The sequence below is a fragment of the Hakea prostrata genome, chromosome 10, assembly GCF_041222555.1.
Source record: "Hakea prostrata isolate BN-2017 chromosome 10, UWA_Hpros_2, whole genome shotgun sequence".
Classification (NCBI taxonomy): Eukaryota; Viridiplantae; Streptophyta; class Magnoliopsida; order Proteales; family Proteaceae; genus Hakea; species Hakea prostrata.
This window is the reverse complement of record NC_142609.1, coordinates 8,901,647-8,923,543: the sequence shown is the minus strand read 5'-3', so window position 1 is coordinate 8,923,543 and position 21,897 is coordinate 8,901,647. Positions and strand designations below refer to the sequence as shown.

The window sequence follows — 21,897 nt, the reverse complement described above, 5'->3', positions numbered from 1 at the left end:
TGGTATTAAATCATCATTCTTTTTTTGTTTCTACTATTTGTGTTAATCAATTTTTTATAGCCATCTACTATAATGGGAAATTTCCTTGGGTTGTTATTTTTATTTATGGTCCTACGGCCTATGCGGATAGGCGGGACTGTTGGGCTTCTCTTTCTTCTTTCTTGCTTAACATTCATGACCCTTTTGTCCTTGTGGGTGACTTCAATGAAGTATTGAACCCCGAAGGTAAATTTGGGGCCTATTTCAAATAGTCTCCATCCACTCAATCCTTTATGTCATTAGCCTCAAATCATGCCCTTTGTGAGGTATTGGGTCCGGGGGTTTATTTCACCTGGACAAATAAATAGAAACTGCCTTTTTTAATCAAAGAAAAGTTGGATATTGTTTTTGGGAACCCAACTTGGCTCTCCCTTTTCCCTTCTGTAAAGGTTAATAAATTACCAGCTGTTTGTTCCGATCACAATCCGCTTCTTGTTAACCTCCTCTCAAACCCTTAGTCGGGGAAAAAATTATTTCATTACCAACTTGTGTGGCATCTTCACCCTAAGTTTCCCTGCGCGTTTTTGGAGGTTTGGAATTCTTATACAAGTGGGTTGGCCGGGAAAGTGGCCAATCTGTCTCGTTTTTAGTTGGATTTTTTAGTTGGATGGAATAGGTCTATGTTTGGGAACATTAATAGGTTGTTTGAGAATATCTCTATGGAAATTGAAGTTCTAGAAGTTGAGGGAAATCCGGATTGGAGTCTTATCAATGAAAAAAAAGAAATTCTCGCTTGGGCCCTTAACACTAAAGAAGTCTTTTGGTTTCAAAAATCTAGAAGTGATTTTGTTGTTAAAGGTGATCGTAACACTAGGTTCTACCATTTAACCACCAAGGTCCACCACCACAAGAGGAAAATAGAGTTTGTTGAGGATGATGGAATGTTGATTCTCGAACCCCAAGGGATTGCGGAGGTCTTCGCTTCCTTCATGATGAAGCTTTATATTTCGTCTAACCCTTTAGATCCCTCCTTTGTTGATCCTCTCTTCCCCTGCCTTGACAAATTATCGAATCTGGATTGTATTAGTAGGCCACCCTCCTTGGATGAGATCAAGCAAGTGGTTTTTTTGTTGGGTCCGTACAATGCGCCGGGGTTGGATGGCTTCAAAGCTTTTTTCTTTCAAAATCATTGGGATCTAATTAAATCAAATCTCAGTGGTTTTGTGAACCTGTTTTTCACTGACTTGGTTCTACCGTCGGATTTCAACCAAACTTTGATTTGTTTCATTCCAAAAAAAAGACAGTCCTAGGGTGGTATCCGATTATCGGCTTATTAGTCTGTGCAATGTGACCTACAAAATCCTTGCAAAGATTTTAGCTAGTCGACTCAAACCTCTCCTCAACAAGATCATTTCTCCCCTTCGGGGGCTTTTGTTCTTGGCCGTCAAATTATAGATAATATTTTTTTGGCCAATGAAAATTTTCATTTCTTGAAAAATACTCAAGGCAAGATGGGCTATGTTGCCCTCACAAGCTTGACATGTCTAAAGCCTATGATATAGTAGAGTGGAACATTATTTCTCACTTGTTCTCTAAGCTAGGCTTTAATCAGCACTGGTGTTGTCTTGTACATAAACTTATTTCCACAGCCTTGTTTTCAATTAAGTTGAATGGGAAGCCATACCTATGGTTCCATGGATCTAGGGGCCTTAGGCAAGGGTGTCCACTAAGTCCATACCTTTTTCTTTTCGTGATGGAGGTTTTGTCTCACCTCCTAAATGAATATCGGGCTTTGAATCTTTTCAGAGGATTTAAAGTTTCTCAAAATGCCTCGAAAGTGTCACATCTTTTCTTTGCTGACGACATGTTTCTCTTATGTCGCATAGTTAAAGAAGATTTACAATCCATTAAAGCTATTTTGGAGATTTTCTCTGACCTTAAAGGGCAAGAAATCAATCTGGAGAAAAGTGAAGCTTTCTTTAGTAGAAATGTCAATAAACAACTAAGAGCACAACTAACTCAGGTTCTAAGGATTAAGGAAGGCAAGGATCATACAGTTTATCTGGGTACAAATCTGTGGTGTGGAGAGCAAGATCAAAAAAATCTACAAGGCGTGTTAACCAAGGTAAGAAATCGACTTGCTAGTTGGAATGCGGCTAATCTCTCTTTTGTAGGAAGGGAAGTTCTCATAAAATCGGCCCTCCAACTAATAGCGCAATACAAAATGCAATGCTTTCGGTTTCCCAAATCAATCTGCAAAGAGATAGATTCTCTTTATCAAAGATTCTGCAAGGACATCCCAGAGAAAACCAAACAGTTAACTCTAATCCCTTGGCGAACTTGCTGCAAGACAAAGAGTCATGGTGGTCTTGGATTCCGAAGTATGGAAGAAATCAACATGGCTCTTCTTTTAAAACAAGGATGGAGACTTATCAGTGAACCTGATACGTTATGGGTCAAGGTACTTTGAGATAAATACTTTCCCCATACATCGATCTTTGGCGCAAAGGTCAAGAGGAAAGGTGGATCGTGGACCTAGAAAAGTTTGTGCAGTGTGTTTCATATTCTTGAAGAGATGATAACCAGAGAAGTCAAAAAATGAAATCAAACCTCATTCTGGTTTGACCCATGGAGAAAGAATTGCCCAACAATAGCAAAAGAGAACCCGGTATGGATTGTTGGTTATCAAAAGCCACGGTAGTTGACGTCATCAACATTGTCATGTACAATAGGGAGTGCATGCAAGGGCTGAACGACTCCAATTTGGTGTGATATCACAACTGCCCAATCTCTCACAAACTCATGAAGATGATAGATGGGTTTCATTACTATCAAGCTTTGGTGAATTTTTCAACCAAGCTAGTGGGAGAATTTATGAGGAATCAACAACAACAACATGTTGATATCGAGGAGAAAAGGTGGTGGAATTTCTTTTGGAAGCTCTCATTACATCCAAGATTTAAAGTTTTTTTTTTAACGTTTGGTAAATGCAGGTATACCAGTCAAAAGAGTACTGGGACTTTGGGTGGAGAACGACATGGGGTGTGTACTCTGCCGAAAGGAAGATGAAACGATCTGGTATCTATTCTTCTCATGCGAATGGATGAAACGAATATGGGCTGCCGGAACGCTAGGTTTGCGAACGAGTTTATTACTCGGGGAATCAATCCTTGACTGGTGTAGAAATGCTATATTAAATATGCTAGCACCAAAACAGACAAAATGGTGGACTCTTTCCTATTTCATTATAAAATGTTATTTTATATGGATGGAAAGGAACAAAATATGTTTTTAAAATGAACAGCCTAATCCACATAGGGTTCTGCATAATATAGCTCGATGGGCTAATAATTTACAATTGGATCCAATGCCACATGTGAATATGGAATATAACACCAAAACCACATATGAAAGTGTACTTAGTAGATGGTGTGACAATAATGTTGTTTTTAATAGCTATGCAACAATCCAGCTAACCACTATATTATGTGCAGGGGTACATCATGAACTATTATAGAAATTAAAGCAGGGTGGTGCATGGGGATAGTTTTGGAAGGGCGTTTCTGCTACTTGGACACTAGACAAATAGCTAATGGTGGAGAAATGGAAGCACTACTTAAGGCAATTACAATTGGACAAGAGTATGTGAAGAAACACCAAATTACTATGCAGGAAATTTGGTGTAACCAAGAGGCAATGCTGAATCAATTGAAGACACCTTATTTTGCTTGGCAACTACATATAACACCACTTTTTGTTAAGGTCTTATTGAATGATCCCAGATCATCTTTTGGCAATTTTAAATCCCCAACACTACAAGAATGGTTTAGTATGTTAGCTATGTTGGTTATAACGGACAGCATGAGCTTTTATTTACTAATAAAAAAAAAAAAGAAGCTAACCATCGGTATGTGTTTGTAGGCCTTAAAATAGGCTGTCCAAGAAGATCTAGATCCAAAAAATGCATAAAAAACACCTATCAAAATATATCACCGAAAGCTAGCAAAATTTGTACCAAGTTTCTACAAGATTTCAGCTGAAATCTCATATCTCAGTGTTCCACAAGACTTCAGCCAAATTTTGTTTTTCCATTTTCAACCAATCGTAGTCCAATAATGTAATATGAGGTGATATCAAATTTATGGATTTTTTGAAAATTATGGTAGTCATAATAAGAGAGTATGTTGCAGTAACTTGCAATATTACCAGCTATTATTATTGGTTCAGTAATACTATATTAGATTCGATGATATTTTTATAAGTGTAACGAAATTGGCACTGGCATTTTAATAAATATAAAAGAGCATGGGAAGTGATTCCGTTCGGAATGCCTACCAAATATTATATTTTCTTTTTGTGCTATGTAAGGACATTTTTCATTACAATCTTTTCCATTTTAAGTAATTTGTTTGAATGAAATGTTGGACTATGTGCTGTTCAAAAATCATGGTCATCTAAAGATTTCGCCTAGGAACTTTAGATGCCTTTCTAGACTAGTTTATGTTTCTCGTTGGACCATTTGCAACCCCTAAGGAGGGACTACTAGTATTAATGGACAGCAACACTAACTAGTCAGTCCGAAGGCCGGCCTAGAGAGTGGATGGATATCCATTGTTGACAGGAAAAATTGTTACACAAAACATACTTATCATCTTAATGGAATACAATAGGGACATCACCATTTGGTACTAATGGTCTCTTTTGGTTCATCCATACTCCACTCATAGTTAAAAATGTTATTAAATGTGTTTGGTTGCATGGATCTTGTCTTCAAATAGTTCTATATGAGATCATACAAAATATAAGATCTAAACCATACATATCCGTTCTCATCCACTTCCGAAGATTAAAACCAGAAAATGCTTCACTCAAATGTAAAAATTTTGAATAAAAACATTAGTTTCAAAATTTACAACATCATCATTGTCAAATAGTGGTTGCAGATAGAACTTGATCAATGGCTCTCTTGTCATTATGAAGTGCTTACCTTTATCTTATGGTTTGATTCTTTCATCACTTCATGATGTTCAAATTGCTTATCTCTTCCACATTTTAAACCATTATTCTTAAATAGCCTAATCCCCATGAAACTTGCAATGCTCACATATTTTTGTTGTGCCTAAGATCAACGTGCTTATAGCACAATGCTTCCACCACCATGGGGGTCTAAGAAAACCATGATTTTGCTGCTTTTTCCTATTTTTTCAAAGAGGTTATTTTCTACAGTAATTTGTGGCCACTTGATTAGACTGGAACAACCTTGTCAATGCACCTAGAGCTTCCCTCTTTTATTATACCTAGAGTCTCAAGAAATGTTGGAATATAGGGTTGTAAATGGATAACCCAAATCCATTTCTGAATAAGTATCCATATCAATTTAGGGGTATATGGATCCGTTTGATTATTAGTATGATGTGGATATGGTTATACTCCTTTCTGATCAATGGTTAACTTAAAACATTTGAATATTCTTTTTATCTTTTCTCTTAGAATAGATAAAAAGGAAAATTGATAATAAAAAATGTAAGAAAAATTGAAGATTAAGAATAATAAAAGATATGTGAATTTCCTTTCTGAACTTGAGAAATGTGAATTGGACCCAAAAAAACCCCCAAAGAATCCACAACAACACCTAGCCCTCGTTCATATGGCTACACTCGTTCACCTCCACTCATCCTCGTTTTCTCTACCCTTCTATGCTCTTTCCTATCCGATCTATTCCAAGCGGTGCTAGTTTCCCACCAGGGGGGCAGGATGGTGGCCACCTAAAAACGGTTTGAACAGTGGGGCAATCGGGTACCCGAAGGAAATCAAAGAAGACGTGTTTGATATTTTTCCAGCTGGCTGTAGTTATGGGCACAGGTGTTTCCTTTACGATAGCCACCTAACTGCTTGAAATCGCTACTTCTCATTTATGGCTTCATACTATTTTCACCGGTTATTCTTTTTGTCTCGATAGTTTTGCTTACTGTTCTTTTTGTCCTTGAGCTCTGTTTGAAGCTCTGTAACTATCTTTGTGACCCTGTCGATCACTTACTATCACACCCCACCCGCCGGTCTCGGTTATCCGCCCGACAACCCGTGAAAGTGAATCGTCACAGGATTAACGGTTTTACCCATCAATAATAATAAACACAAGTATAGATAATCAAGAGAAAGAATAAGTGCAATAATAAATAAAAATGTTACAGGAGTCTAAATACTCCAATAAATATCCAAGAAGAATCAAAGGAAAGAATCAATAATCAAATGTAATATCGAGTAAATAAATAAAATAAATAATCCTCTTTCCGGTTTTCTTTTCTAAATCTAAAAACTGGTTTTCTAAATTTGCAAGTAAATGGGTCCTCCAATCTTTCTCCATACAATCATCAAAATTGTGGCAATCTGCCTCCGTCGGCCATCAATGGGTGCTAAAAGTGAACACCAAGCATCTTCAGGAGGTTTCACACTCTGCAAGTTCATGAACCACTGTCTGTGCCACATCAGTTTCATACGAGAAGGCTCTTCCATACGAATCATCTACAACTTCCGACGTTGTGCCACCATCTGTACAACTCATATAATATATACAATGGAAGGAATGAGTTCTGACGAACTCAGTAAGGAACAAACAATTCTCATAAATATGTCAATACAATCCACGAATGCATATATGAAATGATATGGCTGGTATGCAGAAATATGAATGCTACTAAGATCTAACTATGCAAGTCTCTAACAACTGACATGCTTTAAGATATACACCAGCCCTCCTCTGGGTAGGTCTAGTCACTCTGATTCGGCAAGGACTGGTTACCTCTGTAGGGATCCTAGGCAAAGGGATAAGTCCACACTTGGCTCTCAAACCATGACTGGGGATAAGTCAACACTCTCTCACCACGACCATTGGCAATGAGTATTGGCGCATGTCGGGGTTTCTAATCCAACGCAAGTCATAATGGTAACATACTATATGAAGTTTAGATACTTCCCCTATGACACCAACCAACTCGGTTCAGTATCCTTCGCAACCTAGGAGTGAGAACCCTCACGGACTGGCTACCGCTGTTGGATTCCACTCCTTAACCCTATGGTCATCCACATATTATTGGGGCGGATGCTCTCATGACTCCTCACGACACCCGGTCTGCTCCTTGGACGTCCATGAGCCCAACCCTAACATATGCAACCCTAACATTGCATGACCAACAGTGGACCACTGAGTCTCCACACGGGACTGGTTACCGCTGTAGGATGAAACAGAGTCATGTCACCATTGTCACGGGTCACCCGACTTCAATTCCCCTGCCGAAAGGGTAATAGCATGTGGGGTACCTAACCATGCAATTCTAGACTCTCCTAGGTATGTCATCCAGTAATCATGATAGTGCTAGAGGCATCAGTGAGCATGTGTCCCATACCACAGCCCTCTGATATCTCCAGCCAAGATATCCCAATGGAATACCCCTTCTATCACAACTACACTACATCACTTTTTATCATACCATGAACAGTTGTGCAATATCATAAAAGATAAAGTACATCAAGGAACACCACAAACAACAAGTATACAATAAGATTCACATGCTTTATACAATTACAACAAATTACATGATCAAAGAATAGTAAATAGAACAGCTGAATCATCATGTATATGTAATTGCATATAAATAAGAATGCATGTCCTTAAAACACAATTATAAAACTTTAAGTAGAAACAGAGGACACCTATATGCAGGGTTACAAGAATGTATAAGAGTTAAGAGTCCAAAATCAAACCTACACAGTCACTGGAAACCAGCCCGTTGCTTGTGCCGGTCGCTTAGGTTAAGCGACCTCCACAAGCGACGGCCCCTGTTTTAGACTGTTTTTAACTCCGAAAATTAGACTTTTGATCATCCGATTTCAATCCGTTTTGGGATGATCTTAGTCCGAATTTCAATATTAATAGGTCTATAATAAAGGGGTAACAAGAAACCCTAAAATTAACATAGATCTAATGCTCAAATCATTACCCTTAATTAGATCCATCCATTAACAAATGCAGGGGATTCGTTTCGGACAGGATCTCATCAAGAACATTGGAAAGAGAGCTACAACTAATCAATTGGGTAACCACTAACAAAATTGGGATGGGTTCATATCAATTAGAGGTTAAAAAGATGAGAATAGTAGATGGAGATTCATTACCTTAACCAGAATCACCAAGAATAGAAGGGAAAATGTTCCAGATCACTAACAACACTTCGCCCACCTTCCAGCATGTTTCCACTACTGCCTAATCGCCCAAAATAGCAATCTCGAACATAATAATGCATTAATAGGGTGAGGGATGCTATTTATAATGAACAGGGGGGCAAAATAGGGCATTTTCCCGCAAGCAGAACCGGGCGGTCGCTTAAGGTAGTCGCTTTGTTTAATCAACCGCCACTAGCAACTGCCCCCAAGTATATGGCTATATAAGGGTGCTTTGCTCAGGGTGTTGAAACCCAAACACAACCTAACCCTAAACAACACATGGGGGAGGTCTTACCTTCATTCTAGACATCTCCAAACACCACTTGCCTTCTACCAGATATCCAACTTCCCAATAAGGCAGATTCTTGTTATTTATTGGTGTTGCAGTATGGAGCGCTAGCTTTCTTCCTCACGCAGATCGAAAACACCGAGACAAACACATATAGGGACGTCTTCTCCTACTGGAATTCGATTATTACCAAGGTTGAACGAAAGGAGGCAAGCACCCTCTTGGAAGCTCTCTCATAAGCCACACGTTGAGGGACCGGAAGACAGAACCCTATTTGGTTATGCTCTGGGATTCCCTCCGATCCTTATGGCCCTCCTCTATGGTAGCTTGGCAAAATTCTAGAAGGATATGGGAGCACTAACCATTGCCTGCGGAGGTCGTGATAATGTGAGAGCTACATTTTCTTCTACTGAACTAAGAAGCAAAGTTTTGTCTCTCTCTCCTTGGTGGGTTGGTAATCACCTCCTGCATCTCTTTGTCGAGCCATTTCTGGAGAACAGAAAGAAGGAGATACTTCCCCAGATCACAGTTTGGATCCAGCTACATGATGTTCGTCCTGACTGCTTTGCTTTTGAATAGTGTTTCAATGGTGCACCGGATATTGGCAATGTACTCGATGTACAACTTAACTTCCATGACTTGGGTCTGCCCATCAATTGTGCTCATATGAAAGTTCTGATTAATATCAACAAACCTGTTAAGTTTACCATTCCCATTAAAAATGTCAAAGGTGAATGGTTCTTTCTAAATGTTCTTTATGAACTGTTGTTCATTTGTACCAACTGTGGGAAAATTTCCCATGAAGTCGAGTTCTGTAAACTGTATGAACGAGGTATGTCACCAATCCTGAGTCTTGATGTTGATGAGGTCTACAAAAAGGTGATTACGAATCCGATGCATAGGGGTGCTCCTATTTTGGGTGGACGTACTGTGCTTGAACCTATGCTTGCCTCAATGCCAACTTTCTGTGGAGTGATGCAACCAATGAAAGGTCCTGTCCACGTTCCCGACTCGAAGTTTGTCAATGGTTTCCTCATATGTGAAACCCAGCCCTAACCTTGACCCGGAAACCTTGTTGTTTGTAGGTCCGATGACCCGAAGTAAAGTAAGAAGTCAGCTTTGGGCCATCCCAGTAGAGGACTTGGTGTCTGGCTTTGAATCCATGAAAGTTGATGATGAGGTTCTATTTATGGAAACTGAATCCTGATGAAGATCTAATTAGTTGATGGACTTGGAGTGCTCTCTATCTTGGTTTGAATGCATTTCTACCTATTAGGTAAGTCACTTGACTTGTGTGCAAAACCCCTTTAGGTTTGGATTTGATCTGGACCTTCAATTCCCGTTTTGGCCTTGTTGTCGAGATTGGTCGCTGATTGGTCGATCGGGCCGCGTCGACAATCCACTCGACCAATGAGTGCTGTCTTTGGCAATTAGGTTGATTCTTGCTCTATTTAAGTCCAACCTCGAGTCCACTTCGTATTTGCTGCCTCCAAACCCTCTGAGCGAACCAAAGACCTCTGCAAGTCATCTCTCTTGCATCCTTGGTGTTTTCTTGACGGATCTTCGTCGAACTCTTCTTTTTGCATCAAAAGGTATGTCTACTCTCTCTTCTTCTCCTCCATCTTTGTTTTTCTTTCCTTTTTGAGTTGAGACAGAGAAGAGATGCTGCATCCTCTGTTGCAAACATCTCCGAACATGTTCTCATGATCATCCTAAGGATTTAAGGCTAGAACAATGATCTTAACCATGATCATTGCAAGCTTTTGAAGGATTCATGATCAAACCATGATTTAATCTCTGTTAATCTTCTAATCTGAATTCTGATCTCTTTGGATCTTCTTTCATTGATCATGTTAGTGGTTAATGGTTGTGTTTTCTTTCCATGATCCATAATCCATAGAATTCTAGTTGTTCTCTTCTACCTTACTATGTGTTCTTCATGATGCATGATAGTTACATATATGGTAGGTTTTATTTCCTTATTTAGATTTATGCTTCTAAGCCTTATTCCATGAAGACCTATGCATGTTTTCATGTTTTCATTACCGAAAGCAATGATCCATCCTCCTATAGTTCTTGTCCTTGTTTTCTATTTCAAATTCATCAAGATCCATGTTTGAGTTAATTATGGTAACTTTTTGTTTCCTAATTTGGATCTTGATACCTTGATTTGATTAGTGTTTTGAGATCCCCTATATGCTAGAATACTACCGATGTAGTCTACCCCTTGATTAGTACCCTTTTGAACCACCAAATTCGGATTTCATATCTTAAAACTCTGATTTTATAGGCTATCGTCTGCATTGGTCGACCGATTGGTCGACTGACCACTCGACCAATCCACTCGACCAATGAGTACAACGCAACTCCAGAATTGGTCTGCTTTTGGATGTTTTGATATATTTTCTGTTAGGGATCTTTCCTAATATGTTGTATATACTTGTTTAGGACCTTCTTCTCAAGTTTGCCAAGATCTTACTTGATTTCTTGGGATCCTTTTGCGAGTTATAAAAGGTAAGGATTGTTATTTCCTTAATTACATAGATAGCATGAATCTAGTTTCTATATTTGAATATCATGAATATGTTTCCTAAATTAGATTCTTACAATGATATACTACTGTTGCATAACTTTGATTACAGTAGCATTACTTATTCATATTGAATTGATTCATGTATGATTTACTTACCAATGTTATACAAGTGATTGTAATATCGATTTCTTTCCATATATGTAGTTACCATATATGTGATGATATGAATTGATGCATGTGTATGCTTACGTATGGTTTGGAAAGGAGAGGTGTCCTTTCGACACTTCTGTCCTTGGACTACTACGGGAATATTATGGGATGTTTCCGGAGATGCCCTCTGGACACCTTCCTAAACTCGTTGGATGACATATCTAGGATTGTCTAGTAGTGTTTGGCTAGGATGTCCTCATATGTCGACCCTAATCGGAGGGGTATTGAGACCGAACGACCCGTGGTAGCAATGGGGATTCATGGGCGCTCAAGACCGGTAACCAACCCGTGAGAGGACAGGAATCACATTGTGGGGGCCATTTATTGGTAGGGTTGCATATGGTTAGACTTGGGCTCACGGGCGCTTAAGACCGGTAACCAACCCGTGAGAGGACGTGAGAGCTTCCCGTTTACCATATGTGGATGATCAATAGGGTTGATGAGTCCGTAGTCCGAGTTGGTCGGTGCCATGGATACGCCGACTCTAGTGTGAAGGATACCGGAAAGGATCGTCGTGGACGAGGAATGGAAGTATCTGGATCCGACTTGATGTAACCAAGTAGAAGACTTGCATTTGGCTAGGTTTTACCCCGACATGCGCCGACTTATACCAAATGGTTGTGAGAGAGTGTGTTGACTTAACCCCCGCCAAGGTTTGTCCCGAGGGATGAAGGACCCATTACCAATCGGCGCTGCTCAAGACCGGTGAAATGATCCGTGAGAGAATCCAAGATATCTTAAATGGTTGAGGATGTGAGTGGACTTTCCTAAAGAAGTACGGTGCTATGACTTAAAGCATGTCTGCCAATAGAGACCAGCATCCATAGAGTTAGATTCATTCATTCACTGTTTGTCTCATATCATATTGCATTTATGTTTGTTCGGAATCCCGCCATTTATGTTATTATGGATTTTAACGCCTTCGGGTTTCTTTGAAACTCATTCCTTTATTGTACAATGTTGTTAGACTATCCCGCAGTCCGAGTATTATGCGGTCCCTATGAAGAAGCGCAAGGCGAAGAGACATATCTCCGGGAGGTGATTGCGGTTACCACAATTACTCAAGATCCCGCGGTGGTTATGCTCCGTCGATGCTTAGTCCGCCATTGAGTGGAAGCGCCTTGTGCTATTTATGAGATCTATACATACAAGGATGTCGTCTATAAAGTGGAGAATAATTTAGTTACCCAATGTACTTGCTACTGGGATTAGATTTTGTCTAGTTTATTCTTTAGAGCTACTTTTCCGCTGGATGTAAAGTGGGATTTTGCTTCACTTTACTTATCCGTTGATACTCGATTATATCTATTATTCGATTCGTTTATGATTCATTCTTTCATTATTGGATCTATGATTTATCTTCCGCACTCTTGTTATGATTGTTCATGATTATGTTATTGTTTATGTGGGAGGTTGATCACTCGATACCTGATCTTCGGGCTGTGGATCACACTCTCGGGTATGCCAGATAGGGTACCGGCTGGGAGGGCGTGACATCAGAGCATCCCCTACAACTGGTGATTCCTTCTCCTCTGATTCTATAAAAAATGAACAGGGAGGTAACACCACAGGTAGCATCGATTTCAATGCTCAAAATATTGTTGGAAAAAATAATATTATGATGAATGTGACCAATTGGAAGGTAATAGTGTTTCTCATGTAATGCTTTTGGGTTTTCCTACGGGAGAACAGGAAGACATTAGAAAGTTGAAAGTAAAACAAGTGGTGGAATCAGATGATTTTGAGGCTGAAAATAATCTGAAATATAATCTTCAAGGTATGCATGGTATGCTCAATGAGAATGATAAGTTGGTTCTCCAAGCTGGCAAAGAACATCACAATGTGGCTTTACCTCCCTCCTTTAGGGAAGGATTTCTTAAACTTGTTCCTGATTTTTCTGCAAGTGAAGGTGACATTCTAGCCCTCAAGAAAACCAGTGAGGTCAACAATGAAAAAATCAAGAATGAAATCATATCTGATCCTGCTCTCTTGAAGCTGCTAAACATGCTCAAAAAAAATAATAATAATGATGGGGGCGAAAATGGAGCTGTGCACATCTTCAATATCCAATCTATTACGGTGAATAATGTCACGCATACAGCTCTTGTTGGTAGTGGGTCTGGCATCCCTCAGGACAAACCATGGCAGGGGGTTAAGTCAACACACTCTCTCACAACCATTTGGCATAAGAACCGGCGCATGTCAGGGAAAAGCCTAGCCTAATGCAAGTCATCTAGTCAGTTACATCAACTCAGGTCCAGATACTTCCATTCCTCGCCCCAGGCAATCCTTTATGGTATCCTTTCCACTAGAGTCACGGATATTACTCACTGGACTTATCAACCCTATTGGTTATCCACATATGGTAAACGGGAAGCTCTCATGTCCTCTCACGGATAAAACTCACCGGTCTCGAGCGCCCATGAGCCCAAGTCCAGCCATATGCAACCCTCCAATAAATGGCCCCCACAATGTGATTCCCGTCCTCTCACGGATATAACTCACCGGTCTTGAGTGCCCGTGAATTCCCATTGCTACCATGGGTCGTTCGGTCTCAATATCCTTCCGAATCGGGTATGATATAATAGGGGTATATCCTAGCCAAACATTGCTAGACATCCCTAGGTATGACAACCAATGATTCAGGAAAGCGTCGATGGGCATCTTCGGAGAACATCCCATACTATTCCCTCCGATGTCCAAGGACAGAAGCATCAAAAGGATACTCCCCAATCCCAAACCAAACTTAAGCAAACACATTCTTAGAACAATCATGACATACACAACCAGCAGTTCATCATATACAAGAGAATGTAAAAGCAAAAATCAGATTAGGCAATAATAAGTAATTCATATATCATGAATAATAAAAAGACAATATAAACAAGTGCTACTGTTCCCACAGTAGGAGATCAGAATTAAAGTACAATAACAGTAGGTAATCTCATAGTTTCATAAAGTAGAAACCAGAGAACAAGCAATCTATGCAGTTAAGGAATTAACTGTCCTTACCTTCTAACTTGGATAGGATCTTAAAGAATCAAGTATGATCTTGACTAAACCTGAGAAGACAGTCCTAAACAAGTGCATACAACATGTTAGGAAAGATGCATAAAGGAAAAGATCATAAATCAATCGAAACAGACCAAGAATGAGGTTGCTGTACTCATTGGTCGATTGATTGGTCTGCTGGACCAGTCGACCAATGAGTCGACCAATGGAGACAGTGGCCTACAAGAATCCGAGTTTTGAGAATCAAGAACCGAATTTGATGGTTCAAAAGGGTACGAATCAGAGGGAAATTATCATGGTAGTATTCTAGGGTATAGAGGATATCAATTCATAAATCAAATCAAGTTCCCAAGTTGTAACCTAGGAACAAAAAGGTTAACCTACTAGGTTAAACATAGATTATGAGGGAAAAATATTATAATTAAAGATAAAAGAACTAGGATATGAAGATTATAGATATAGTAAGAAAACACATTGATTGGGTTACCATGATCAAACTAGGGGTTCTTGGTTTGATTCTAGAAAATTAGGGTTTCATCCTTTTTGGTTCCCCTAGGAAAAAGTTGAGAGCTCTGGATGAAGGGAGGTAAATTGTTAGCCAAAAATAACCCAAGAGGTTCATATAAATTTTACCCAAGAGGTTTCCCTCTCATGGGGAATTACTAAAGGTTCTCCAGATGACCACACAAGGTTAGGGTTTCAAAGGATTAGGGTTAGGGTTTCGAAGATTCCACTAGCTGAGGTTAAGATCATGATGATGATCATGGATCTTAAAGAACATGATGAGATCATGGAATAGATGGTTGCAAGAGTGCATCATCTTCTTCCTGATCTCAACGAAGAACATAATTAAAGAAAGAAAATCAGAGATAGAAGAAAGAGTGAGTGAAATCATACCTTTGCTGTAGGAGGATGAAGAATTCTTCAAGTCTTTGTGAGAGATCACCAAAGAATGTAAGGGAATGGGTTAGATTAGGGTTCTAACTCGTTCCAGAGGCTTAGGAGGCAGGTGAGGCGGAGTATTCCCGAGATTAGACTTAAATAGAAGAGACAGGATTCAAATTTCAAAAACAGAATAAATTGGTCGATTGATTGGTCTGGCAATCGACCAATGAGTCGACCAATCAAGACAGCAACTTCAAAACAGGGAATTGAAGGCTCAGATCAAGTCCAAACATCAAGGGGTTTTGCACACACCTAGAGTGACATACCTAGGAGTTAGAAATGCCTTTGAATCAATACAGAGACCACTCCAAGACCATCAACTAATCCAATCTTCATCAGGGTGCAGTTTCCACCATTGGAACACTGGCATCAACACTCATGGATTCCAATCCAGCCATCAAGTCTTCAACAGAAATGGCCCAAAGATGACTTCTTGCCTTACTTCGGGTCACGGGACCTACAAATAACAAAGTTTCCGGATTAGGGTCAGGGTTGGGTTTCACAATAATGCTGGAAGCTCGAGTAGGTCCACTGTTTCGGAGGCGGCCCCCTGTGGAGAAAAAGGGTGATGGGGATGTCTTGGGTATGGAAGAAGGTGACACCCATGGTTGCAAATGCCAACGAATGGCACCACCCCAAGACTTCCCCCACCCCTCTTGAATCTTTCCAGTTTGTCGTCAACTCACTACTTGCATCTTCTCCTGATCTTGGTGCCCAACCACACATTTTCTGGGAAGATATGAAGGCGTGACAAGCCAACTTCTTTGGTTACACTCCGGTGGAACCGATGTTCGGCCCATCTTTTCAAGCTAATTTTATGGGAACCACAACCACAACCCCCCAGGTCTTTCCTTACCATCGTTACAGTGAATTTTTGACTTGTGCATTGTCTACTTTATTTCTATTTTAGACATCTTATTCTGCTGGTACAAAAAGGTGGTGAACAAACCACGTAACCGCTTCTCTGGTTAGGTTGACTAGCATTTCTACTCACACCCTGTGGATGAACTTTATGGTTTTATTGTCTGATAATTAGCTATGCTACTACAATTGAATTTATGGATGTGTTTTTTGTTGTACCCACCCATGATTTATTTCCTTTTCACTGATTCCGTTAGGTATCAACTGTTAAAGTGTGCTCTTTTATTTTCTTATTGTAATCAGTGCTTGTTTACCCCCCCCCTTTCTTTATCTATATCTTTATCTTAAGCTGATGATTGAATATCTTCATTTTATTTTCACTTCTATTTCCTTCTTTTTTTCTTAAGTTAATGTCCCACCTATATCCTCTGTTGAGGTGGAAGGGACTTTAGCCTAATTGCATTGTCAATATTACACCTTTTTTTATCACATGAAGATAATCACCTGGAATATTAGGGGAATCAATTGAATGTTCTCTCTTCAGTGTATTGAGAAATTACTGAAGAAGCACAAACCTGAAATTGTTTTCTTCTGTGAAACCAAGTGCTCGAATCATTCTAAATTTTTTGAAAATAAAAAAACTTGTTTCAAATATTACCTCCCTATGTGCTTTTCTAATAGTAGGGGCAGCAAGGGTCTTAAAGGTGGGTTATGGGTGTTGGCCCATGAGTAGGTTCACCTTTCGGTAATTGTTGTTGATGATCACAAAAGCTAACAGTTCGATGTGATGATACATCTCCTTGGATCATTGTTTTCATTTATGCCCCTCCTACCTATGCTGAGAGAAGACTTTTTTGGACTACACTATCCACTTTCTTGCTCACCCTTGATCTTCCCTTTACTTTGCTTGGGGACTTCAATGAATTTATGTCGGCCAATGGGAAGCTAGGAAACCACTACAAACCCCAACCCTCTCTACCTTCTCTCTTGGACTTAATTTCATGTTCATCCTTGTTAGAATTATTTGATGTTGGAAATTACTTCACCTGGAGCAATAAACAAAAACCTCCTAATCTAGTGAAGGAAAAGGGTGGATTATGTTTTTGGAAATCCCTCTTGGATTTCCTTATTCCCTCTTGCTTGGGTTTGTAAAATGCCAGCTACTTGCTCTGACCACAACCCTCTTCTCTTATCCACCATCAAAAACCCTAATTCCCGCTATAGAAAACTCTTCCACTACCAGATTGCTTGGCACCTCCACCCCAATTTCACCCATGTGGTTAGTAGAATCTGGAATGAACATAACGGTTTTTCTTTCGAAGGGAAACTTGGAAATCTCTCTCGTTTCCTCCAATAGTGGAACAAAACTGATTTTGGAAATATAACTCATTTTTTTTGGAACCTTTCCGAGGAAATTGACTTGATGGAGTAGGGACCGAATCTTGACTGGATTGAAATTGAGAAGAAGAAAATGTGCTCTCTTGGGCCCTACGGGCGGAGGAATTGTTTTGGTTTCAAAAATCAAGAACTGCCTATGTTGTGGATGGTGATCGGAATACTAGGTTTTACACATGACTACCAAAATCCATACGTTCAAGAGTCGATTAAACCAAATTGACTTGAATGGCCTCACTTTCTCCAAACCAACTGAGATAGCCCAGGTTTTCGCTGATTTTATGAAGGAAATGTACACGTCCTCCAATCCACTTGATCCAATTTTGTTGAAAGCCTCTTTCCACCATTAGAGGATGGCTCTGGGATTTCTCAAATTGCGAATACACCCTCTAGGGAGAAAATTAAACATGTAGTGTTTTCTCTTGGACCCTTCAAAGCTCCTGGGATGGATGGGTTTAATGCTTGTTTTTATCAAAAACACTGGGATTTGATTTCGGATGATGTGGTTCACTTAGTAAATTCCTTATTCACTCAACCCTCGATGCCTTGGGGGTATCAATCACACTTTGCTCTGTTTTATCCCTAAAAAAGAGAATGCTAAGGAAGTTTTGGATTTTAGACCAATTAGTCTTTGTAACGTCAGTTACAAAATCCTTGCCAAACTTCTGGCATTAAGGTTGAAACCCCTGCTCCCGTTCTTCATCTCTCCACTACAAAGGGCCTTTGTCCCAAGAAGGCAGATTTCTGATCATTTCTTTTTGGCACAGGAAATTTTTCATTTTATGTGTCATACGAAAGGTAAAACGGGTTACATAGCTTTAAAATTGGACATGTCCAAAGCCTACGACCGTGTCTAATGGTAGGTCATTGAGAACCTGTTTATTTTTCTAGGCTTTGATCAACACTGGTGCCGCCTGGTAAATAAACTGATATCTACGGCTTCTTTCTCCATCAAACTTAATGGGTGCCCCCATCTATGGTTCTCTGGATCAAGAGGTCTTAGGCAAGGATGCCCGCTTAGCCCTTACCTGTTTCTATTAATCATGGAAATCCTATCCAGACTTCTAAGCAAAAATGCTGACTACTCTGGGAATTAGTGAGTTAAAAAAAGATTCACTATACGTAGGTACTAATCTTTTGCAAGAAAAAGCAAAGACTAAGAATCTGAGCTTCATCTTACAAAAAGTTAGGAAAAGATTTGCATCTTGAAAAGCGTGCACTCTGTCATTTGCAGGTCGAGAGGTGTTTATAAAATTTGTTCTAAAACCTCTATCTATATACCACATGCAGTGTTTCAGGTTTCCCAAAAGCATTTGCCAACAAATTGATTTACTTTGTCAAAAATTATGGCTAGGCCATCCCAACAAAAGTAAACAAATGACACTTGTGACATGGAACAAATGCTATTAGCCAAAGGCACAAGGAGGGCTTGGTTTTAAAAAAAATGGAAGATGTCAACCGTGCGCTACTGCTCAACCAAGGGTGGAGAGTGCTTTCGGAACCTCATTCGTTGTGGGCGACAACTCTAAAAGCGAGATATTTTCCCAAGACAAGTATTTTTCACCCAAAGGTTATGAAGAAGAGAGGATCTTGGCCATGGAGAAGCCTGTGCAGCATCCTCCCACCTCTACAACAAATGGTGAGACGTGAAATCGGGAATGGAAGAAGCACTTCATTCTGGTTTGATCCTTGGCCACATAAGGCACCAACAATTGCGGAACAAAACCCGGATGAAGTAATTTGGAACTCGGACGTCACTGTTGGTGAAATGACACAAATAGTACAACTAAATAGGGAGTATTTGCACTCACTCAACAACTATACTTCCATTTTCAGTAATCTCACAATCTCTTTTGATGATGATAGGTGGATCTCCACGATATCTACATTTGGTGAATTCTCAACAAAATTGGCCAGAAAAGCACTCAAAACAAGAGGACCACCGTTATCAATCAGAATTCTCAAGATGGTGGACTTTCTTCTGGAAATTTCCAATTCACCCGAAATTTAAATCATTCTTTTGGCGTTTACTGAATGCAAGATTACCGGTTAAATTAGCAATAGAAAAATGGATGGGAATAGAAAACAAATGAGCTCTATGTGGAAGGGAAACAGAAACGTTATGGCACGTTTTCATCTCGTGCGATTGGACTAGAAGGATATGGGCCGCAGGACAGCTAGGTTTGAGAACGGAAAACATTATCCATTCATCAATATTACATTGGTGCAATAATCTCCTCAACCATGCACACCTAGGAAACAAAACAATACGGTGGTTCTTCTCCATTTTCATATAACTTGTTATTTTATTTGGGAAGAAAGAAAATAAATGTTGCTTCACAAACCAAAAGCCAAATCCTTACTCTTTATTCAGCCACATTAACAGATGGATTGTAGATTTAAACCTGAAACCATATTCTACATAGGTGGAACCATACAATTCATTAATCTTCCATACAACACAAGCAAGTACTAATCTCATTGACCATTATTTATTTCACTTACCAATCTTAATATGTGCAGGGGCTCGGGCTCAACAACTAGAAGGTGCAGGATGGACGGTGGGAATTGGCATGAATGATAAAGTCAGAATAATAGCAAATGGAGCATTGAAGGAGGGAGATGAAATATAGGCTACACTAGTAGCAATTTGGAAGGGATTACAAAACATTAAACAGTCACATCTTCGGATCAAAGAAATTTGGTGCAATCAGCCAAGGGTAATCCAATTACTATCCGAACCAAAACAACATGCTTGGCCGATACAATACACCCCTCTTTTGGCGAAAATCCTACTACCGACAGATCATTCAACATTTTGTAACTTTAAATCCCCTACCCTAATGCAAACTTTTAATACTAAGGCCACTAAAGCTTCAGAGTCTAACTATTATAACAGTTTAGATAACTCCTACCAGGAGCGTAACTGTAACCTTTTGGCAACTTACTAGTAATGCATTTTCTGTTTTATAATAATAAAAAAAAAAAAAGTTGCTATATTCTTTAATTTTAAAGCTAACACTTGCAGAAAATGGTAAAGATATTAAAATCCAAAATTTGTATTTATTCTACATTTATACCCGTTTAAGAATAATTTGTCTAAAAAAGTTTAACCATAGGAATATCATTCAAATCCAATTAAATATGTATAAATTAATAAAATATTATCAAAACCAATTCAAAGATACAGCCATGGTATTGTCACCATCCCATCCGTTTATGTCCTTATTAGAATGGGGATATCTTTTTTGTGTTTTGGTAGGAAGAATGGGGATATCGATACATGCACAAAATAATGAAAACCATATTTTGATAAAAGCGAACAAGCTTGAGTGTCCTTTCTTTTTTTTTTTTTGGTAAAGAGCTTGGGTGTCCTTTCGTGGGATAATTTTACGTGTTGTTGAGGGTTAGACCGTCTCAGTTCTTATTTTTTACCCAATCTGATACCCTTTCTTTATAAGAGAAGCGAGTAGGAAAATTAGGAATTGTCCCACATCGGAACAAGAAGCAACTTTGTCCTCCAAGAACCCTATTTAGGAAGCACTAGAATTTTTTTAAACTCACGCAGCCGCGCGGTGAGCACAGAGCGAACTATTCTTTCGCCTTTTACTAAAGAATACCGTGTGCTCGCCGCACAAAGCGGCATACGCCAATTTTTATAGAGGTTCTCTCTTGCCAGAGAACTTCACTAATACACTAGTTTTCAAGAACAAAATAAAACAGAACTCTCTTTTCGAGAACGAGCTGATAATGCCTAGACTTGATCCTGGGTTTCAGGTTTGTTTTTGGGGAGGATTGATTGGCTGGCGGGCTACCATTCTATGGTTTATAACATAATAAATATGGCCTATGTAACAGTGGCTATTACTTCGGGAAGGTGGGTGGGAATTCTCAACATACCAATTTGTTTTCTAAGAGTTCTCGAGGAATCAGCAGCTGAGATCTAATTTGCAGGTAACGCCCAATGAAAACAGAGTTTATTGGTAGAATCTGTATGCAATGATACTGCAGCTGCTGTGATATGTGGTTTCCGTTTTCAACTGTCGTTGAATCTCTGTTAAATCTTCTTAACTTTCCTTGACTATATATTATTAGAGAATAGAGTTTCTCTTTATTATATGTAAACCCTGTATGTCTTTATTTGTAATTTCATATGTTCTCTGATCTATGATGTATAATCTTATAGCTATAAATATATTGACTGGTCAATACATGTGACTAGTGATTTCAGCAAACCTAACATGGTATCATTTGCCTTTAGTGATCCCCTGTGGTTTACTTTGTAGTTTATTGACTTTTTTTTTTTTTTGTTTTCTTGAAACTTGAGCCATCTTGTTTCTTGAACCCTTGCTTTCTTCTTCACGTTTTGTCCTCTGGTCACCTAGTTTCTTAAGCTTTCATATGTTCCAACAACTTCTTGAGCTTTCTTCTTCTCGTTTTTCTTTTTGCTGTT

At 39.3% G+C, this 21,897-nt stretch overlaps 1 non-coding gene across 1 annotated transcript; it reads left to right on the top strand.

Moving 5' to 3' along the window:
- Window positions 1-21,010: 21,010 nt before the first annotated feature.
- Window positions 21,011-21,129, top strand: LOC149001815 (U5 spliceosomal RNA). The gene has a single exon (XR_016170467.1). It is a non-coding gene; the product is annotated as a U5 spliceosomal RNA (small nuclear RNA).
- Window positions 21,130-21,897: the final 768 nt, after the last annotated feature.